The 7,643-nt window shown below is 42.1% G+C and overlaps 1 non-coding gene across 1 annotated transcript; it reads right to left on the reverse strand.

Moving 5' to 3' along the window:
- Positions 1-7,143: 7,143 nt before the first annotated feature.
- On the reverse strand, positions 7,144-7,253 carry LOC135274969 (U6 spliceosomal RNA). Its single transcript, XR_010342709.1, has one exon. It is a non-coding gene; the product is annotated as a U6 spliceosomal RNA (small nuclear RNA).
- Positions 7,254-7,643: the final 390 nt, after the last annotated feature.

Here is a 7,643-nt window from a genome sequence, read left to right on the forward strand (position 1 = left end):
TGGTCTTTACAATTTGGTATGTTTGCAATGGCTAATACTGGTTTTTCCTTTTCATTTTTAGTGCTTCCTTCAGGAGCTCTTGTAAGTCATGCCTGGTGGTGATAAAATCTCTCAGCATTTTCTTGTCTGTAAAGGATTTTATTTCTCCTTCACTTATGAGGTTTAGTTTGTCTGGATATGAAATTCTGGGTTGAAAATTCTTTTCTTTAAGAATGTTGAATATTGGCTCTCACTGTCTTCTGGCTTGTAGGGTTTCTGCAGAGAGATCTGCTGTTAGTCTAATGGACTTTTCATTGTGGGTAACTAGATCTTTCTCTCAGGCTGCCCTTAACATTTTTTCCTTCATTTCAACCTTGGTGAATCTGATGATTATGTGTCTTAGGGTTGCTCTTCTTGAGGAATATCTTTGTGGTGTTCTCTGTTTCCTGAATTTGAATTTTGGCTTGTCTTGCTAGGTTGGGGAAGTTCTCCTGGATAATAACCTGAAGAGTGTTTTCCAACTTGGTTCCATTCTCCCCATCACTTTCAGGTTCACCAATCAAACTTATGTTTGGTCTTTTCACATAGTCCCATATTTCTTGGAGGCTTTGTTCGTTCCTTTTCATTCCTTTTTCTCTAATATTTTCTTCACACTTTATTTCATTAAGTTAATCTTCAATCTCTGATATTCTTTCTTCTGCTTGATCAATTTGGCTATTGATACTTGTGTATCCTTATGAAGTTCTCATGCTATGTTTTTCAGCTCCATCAGGTCATTTATGTTCTTCTCTAAACTGGTTATTCTAGTTAGTAACTCCTCTAAACTTTTTCTATGGGTCTTAGCTTCCTTGCATTGGGTTAGAACATGCTCCCTTAGCCGGGCACGGTGGCTCACGCCTGTAATCCCAGCACTTTGGGAGGCCGAGGCACGTGGATCACGAGGTCAAGAGATCGAGACCATCCTGGTCAACAAGGTGAAACCCCGTCTCTACTAAAGATACAAAAAATTAGCTAGGCGTGGTGGTGCATGCCTGTAATCCCAGCTACTCAGGGGGCTGAGGCAGGAGAATTGCCTGAACCCAGGAGGTGGAGGTTGCGGTGAGCCGAGATCGCACCATTGCACTCCAGCCTGGGTAACAAGAGTGAAACTCCGTCTCAAAAAAAAAAAAGAAGATGCTCCTTTAACTGAGAGAATTTGTTATTACCCACCTTCTGTAGCCTATTTCTATCGATTCATCACACTGATTCTCTGTCCAGTTTTGTTCCCTTGTTGGCGAGGAGTTGTGATTCTTTGGAGGAGAAGAGGCATTCTGGCTTATGGAATTTTCAGCCATTTTGCATTGGTTTTTCCTCATCTTCGTGGATTTATCTACCTTTGGTCTTTGATGTTGCTAATCTTCAGATGGGGTTTCTGTGTGGGTGTCCTTTTTGTTGATGTTGATGGTATTCCTTTCTGTTTATTAGTTTTCCTTCTGACACTCAGGCCCCTCTGCTGCAGGTCTGCTGGAGTTTGCTGGAGGTCCACTCCAGATGCTGTTTTCCTGGGTATCACCAGCAGAGGCTGGGTATCACCAACAGAACAGCAAAGACTGCTACTTGTTCTTTCCTCTGGATGCTTCATCCCAGAGGGGCGTCCTCCAAATGCCAGCCTGAATTCTCCTGTATGAGGTGTCTGTCGACTCCTGCTGGGAGGTGTCTCCCAGTCAGGAGGCACGGCCCACTTGAGGAGGCATTCTGTCCCTTTGCAGAGCTTGGGCACTGTGCTGGGAGATCTGCTGCTCTCTTCTGAGCCAGCAGGCAGGCTACCTACTCAGGCCTCAGTAATGGCACACGCCTCTCCCCCCACCAAGCTCAAGGATCCCAGGTCAACTTCAGACTGCTGTGCTGGCAGCAAGGATTTCAGGTCAGTGGATCTTAGCTTGCTGGATCCACTGAGCAAGACCACTCAGCTCCCTGGCTTCAGCCCCCTTTTCAGGGGAGTGAACGGTTCTGTCTTACTGGCATTCCAGACTGCACTGGAATAGGAAAAACAAAACTGCAGCTAGCTCAGTGTCTGCCCAAATGGCCACACAGTTTTGTGCCTGAAACCCTGGTGGTGTAGGCACCGAAGAGAATTTCCTGGTGTGTGGGTTGTGAAGACCATGGGAACAGCATAGTATCTGGGCCAGAATGCATTGTTCCTCATGGCACAGTCCCTCACAGCTTCCCTTGGCTAGGGGAGGGAGTTTCCTGACTCCCAGTGCTTCCCAGGTGAGGTGACACCCCACCCTGCTTCCACTCACCCTCCATGGGCTGCACCCACTGTCTAACTAGTCCCAATGAGATGAGCCAGGTACCTCAGTTGGAAGTGCAGGAATCACCCACCTTCTGCATTGGTCTTGCTGGGAGCTGCAGACCAGAGCTGTTTCTATTCAGCCATCTTTCCAGCTACCAGCATTTTTTTTTTTTTAATTAATACCAAATCTTTATTAGCAAAGAAAATGAAGAAACGTTGTGTCATGCCAAAGAGTAGTTTTCCCCATAATAAAGGAAAACGGAACACATATTATGACATGGTAAAAGCCCCATAAAATTGCATACCTCAACCATACCTCAGCTTTCTGTTGAAACTGCTCTCTGTAACCCAAATGTGATAGACGAGCAGTCCAAACCCATGCCATCTTGGTCCCTGCAACTTGTAATAAGTAATTAAGGTCTGTGATATCCACCCTACCCAGACAATGTGTAAACAAATGCTTATCTTAACTTTTGTGAACCGCTTAAGTAACAATCAGAATGTCAAAAGTCCCCTGGCCCTCGGAATGTCCAGAGCCCTTCACCCTCATTTCCGCCCAGGAGGTGATTTACAGAATCCACTAGCCTTCGGAACGTCTGAAGCCCCTCACCCCCACCCTCGCCCCTCACCCTTACTCCCGAGGTGGTTTTACGGGTATAAAAGGTCTTGACACCCTCCTTTTGGGGCCACGGGTTAGAGAGACCCAAGTCCTCCATGGCCGCCCGCAATAAAGACCCTGCAATTTGGCATACTTTTGTCTTGGTGTTGACTTTCTATGCTTGGGCCAGTACGACAATATGACAGGTGAGGAATATGCAGAACCTGCCACATTAACACCAGTAAGAAATCTCAATTAAAAGACTCACTTTGCAATGGCCTATTAATAGCTTTCTTTTTTTTTTTAACACAGAGACAGGGTCTCACTGTGCTGCCCAGGCTAGTCTTGAACTCCTTGGCTCAAGAAATCCTCCTGTCTTGGCCTCCCAGAGTGCTGGGATTATAGGCGTGAGCCACCACAACCAGCCCTCATGGCTGGTTTTAAGTCCTGGCATTCTTTGCTATCATGGACATAGTATAGCATTTCTGTTTTTTATCAACGTTTGGCATAAGTCACAGTGCCAGTTAAAAAAATTCAGGCCCCATTATTAGACTTTTTCTGAGGTGTTGACAACAGAAAAAAGCAACATTGTCCATTTTTCGGTGGTCTTCTGTCAAAATTTCAATTTTTTTAATTAAGAAAGAATACAAAGATTTGAACTCTCTCAAAAATTATCTGTTATGGATATAAATGGGCAGGCGAACTGGTTTGGAATAAAGCAAACTAAAGAGACATCAAAACAAAGCTGACTCTCCAGTCTAGCACATGAGGAGTTTAGAAGTTGTTACTCTGTCCTAACAGGGAAAAGGCTGAACAAACTGAAACAAAAATCAACAATTTTTCTTAGATCTATTACAGAGGTGAAGTCAAAGGGCAAAGGCTGCCCCCAAAACTGAAGAGACAGACAGGTAAATGCAGAGAATCACAACTTAGCAGAGCAGAAACCACCCCAGGAACTAGTGCTGGGGTAGGAAAACTGGAACCGTAACTCACAAACTGCTGGAAATTAGGTATAGACAAGCATGACTTTAAATCTTCAGGGGAACTGAGTCTTGGCAGTCCCCACACTTTGAGAAGCTTTACTTTCAGGCACCTGGCTGGGTTCTCACAGTGAATCTTAGAGAAAAACCCCTTCGTGCTTCCTGAAACAAATCAGAGCATTCTGTTCTGAACAAGATCTGCTCTCAGGAGAAACTTTTTCAGAGTCGGCCCAGCTGGGGTTTTATCAAAACCTAAACTACTTGAGGAAAGGAAAATATGCAACTCCACCCTACTGTATCCATCCTGTCCCTGCTAAGAGGGGAAAAAAACCTGAAGCAGCACTGGGACAGCTGACAGACCAGAGGTGCGGACCCACCAAAAGACAGAGAAGTAATCGTAGGATGATAGACACTTCCCGTCCCCCGCACTTTACCACTCCATTACCAAGGCAGTTTCTTGTAACTAGTCCAGCATGTCCACCTTTCAACAAAAATTTATAAAAAATACTGAAAGGATAAAAAAAAAACCCTCACAATTTGAAAAGACTAAAACAAACAAGCATCAAAACCAGAGTCTGCTATGGCAGGGAAGTTAGACTTATTAAGCCAGGAAGTTTTAAGAACTATGTGAAGAACTTTAAAGGGAAAAGTAGAAAACGTGCAAGAACAGGTGGATAATGTGAGCAGAACGATGGGAATTCTAAGATACAATCATGGGCAATGCTAGAGATCAAAATACTGTAACGGGAATAATGACTTTGATGGATTTATTAGCAGACTGGACTTGGCTGAGGGAAGAATCTCTGAGCTTGAGGATATGACAATAGAATCCTCCCAAACTGAAAAGCAAAGACAGAAAAGACTTGGGGGGTGAGAGGGGAGAATGTCTAAGAGCCATGAGACAGTTATTTATTGTATGTGTAACATACAATAATGGGAATACTAGAAGAAAAAGAAATAGAAGGAGGAAGAGTAATATTTGAAGCAATAATAACTGAGAATTTCCTCCAAATTAATGTCAGACACCAAACAACAGATCCAGAAAGCTCAGGGAACACCGAGCAGGATAAATGCCCAAAAAAGGACACGTAGGCATATCATATCCAAATGAAAGAAAACCAAAGATAAAGGAAAAATCCTGAAGGAAGCCAAAGGAAAACAAACTTTACCTATATAGGAGCAAAGATAAGAATTACGTCTGATGAATCAGAAATTGTGTAAGCAAGAAGATAGAGTAAAATAGTTTCAGTGATGAGAGAAAGAAACCACCAGCTTAGAACTCTGCACCCTGTGAAATGATCTTTCAAAAGTAAGGAAAAATAAAGACTTTCTCATATGAAAATTGAGCAAATTATTTGCCAGTAGACCTGCCTTGCAAAAAAATGTAAAAAGAGGTTTTTTAGAGAGAAGGAAAATAATCTAGGTCAGAGACATGGATCTACATGAAGAAAAAAAAGAGCATGAGAGAAGGAATAAGTGAAGGTAAAATAATTTATTTTTCTCATTTTTAATTGGTCTGACAGTAGACAGTTTGTTCAAAATAGTAATACCAGCAATGTACTTGACTATATGTGCTTATGTGTAAATGAAATGAATGACAGCAAGGGACGGGAGGAAGGAATTAGGTGTGTTTTGTAATTATAAAATACTTGCACTACTCACAGAGCAGTATAGTGTTACAAGGATACCAGGGGGATATTGTGGATTTAGCTCCAGACCACTGCAATAAAGCAAATATTGCAATAAATTGAGTCATGTGAATTTTTTGTCTCCCAGTGCATATAAAAGCTATATTTACCCTATACTGTAGTCTATTAAGTATGCAAGTTATGTCATAAAAAAAGATGTACTGGCTAGGTGCAGTGGCTCATGCCTGTAATGCCAGCACTTTGGGAGGCTGAGGTGGGTGGATCACCTGAGATCAGGAGTTCAAGACCAGCCTGGCCAATATGATGAAAACCTGCCCCTACTAAAAATACAAAAATTAAGCAGGCATGGTGGTGGGTGCCTGTAATTCCAGCTACTCAGGAGGTTGAGGCAGGAGAATCACTTGAACCCGGGAGGCGGAGGTTGTAGTGAGCCGAGATTGTGCCATTGTACTCCTGCCTGAACAACAAGAGCAAAACTCCGTCTCAAAAAAAAAAAAAAAAAAAAGATGTACCTACCTTAATTTTAAAATACTTTAATGCTAATGATCATCAGAGCCTTCAGCAAATTATAATCTTTTTTTCTGGTAGAGGGTCTTGCCTCATTGCTGATGGCTGCTGACTGATCAGGGTAGTGGTTGCTGAAGGTTGGGGTGGCTGTGGCAATTTCTTAACATAAGACAACGATGAAGTTTGCTGCATCAATGGACTCTTTCATGGAAGATTTATCTGTAGCCTGCAATACTATTTGATAGCATTTGACCTACAGTAGAATTTCTTTCAAAATTGGAGTCAGTCCTCTCAAACCATACTACTGCTTTATTGACTAAGTTTCTGTAATGCTCTATATCAGTTGTTGTCAACTGTTCAACAATGTTCACAACATCTTCCCTAGGAGAAGTTTCCATATCAAGAAACTACTTTCTTTGCTCATCTTTAAGAAGCAGCTCCTCACCTCTTCAAGTTTGATCGTGAGATTGGCAGCAATTCAGTCCCATCTTCAGGCTCCACTTCTAGTTCTCTTGCTATTTCCATGACATCTGCAGTTACTTCTTCCACAGAACTTTTAAACCCCTTCAAGTCATCTGTGAAAGGGTTAGCACCAACTTCTTTCAAACTTCTATTAAAGTTCATATTTTGACCTCCTCCCATAAATCATGAATGTTCTTAATGGCATCTAGAATAGTGAATCCTTTCCAGAAGATTTCCAATTAACTTTTTCCAGATCCATCAGAAGAATCACTATCTGTGGCAGCCATAGCTTTATGGAATGACTCCTTGATCCGTGGGTTGCATGCAGAATGGATGTTGTGTTAGCATGCCTGAAAAAAATGTTAATCTCCTTGTACATCTCCATTAGTACTCTTGGGTGGCCAGGTGGATTGTCACTGAGCAGTAATAATTTGAAAGGAAAGGAATCTTTTTTTTTTTTTTTGAGCAGTAGATCTCAACAGTGGGCTTAAAACATTCAGTATACCATCCTATAAATGGATGTGTTGTCATCCAAGCTCTGTGTTCTATTTCTAGAGCACAGCCAGAGTAGATTTAACATAATTCTTAAAGGCCCTAGGAGTTTTGGAGTGGCACATGAACATTGGCTTCAACTTAAAATCACCAGCTGCATTAGCCCCTAACAAGAGAATCAACCTGCCCTTTGAAATTATTTTTTAAATGGAATGCTTCACTAATTTGCTTGTCAGCCTTGTGCAGGGACCATGCTAATCTTCTCTGTATCATCTCAGTTTTTTTAGTATATGTGCTGCCAAAGTGATTACCCTTTGAAGTTTCAAAGCCAGACACTGCCTTTTTCTCTCAAGCTGTAAAGGTCCTAGATAACAACTTCTTCCAATACAACATTTTTTCCCCCACTGAAAATCTGTTATTAGGATAGCCACCTTTCATCAATTATCTCAGGTAGATCTGGACAGCTTGTTGCAGCTTCTACATGAACACTTGCTGCTTCCCCTTACATTTTTATGTTCTGGAGATGGCTTTTTTTCTTAAACCTAGCCTCTGCTAGCTTTCAAATTTTCTTCTGTAGCTTTCTTACCTATCTCAGTCTTCATAGACTTGAATGGTTAGGGGTGTTGGCTTGGATAAGGCTTTGACTTATAGGAATGTTGTGGCTGGTTTGCTCTTCCACCCAGACCAGTAAAACTTACTCC

The sequence above is a fragment of the Aotus nancymaae genome, unplaced genomic scaffold (assembly GCF_030222135.1).
Source record: "Aotus nancymaae isolate 86718 unplaced genomic scaffold, 86718_ANA_hifiasm-v0.15.2.pri h1tg000014l, whole genome shotgun sequence".
NCBI classification, from domain to species: domain Eukaryota; kingdom Metazoa; phylum Chordata; class Mammalia; order Primates; family Aotidae; genus Aotus; species Aotus nancymaae.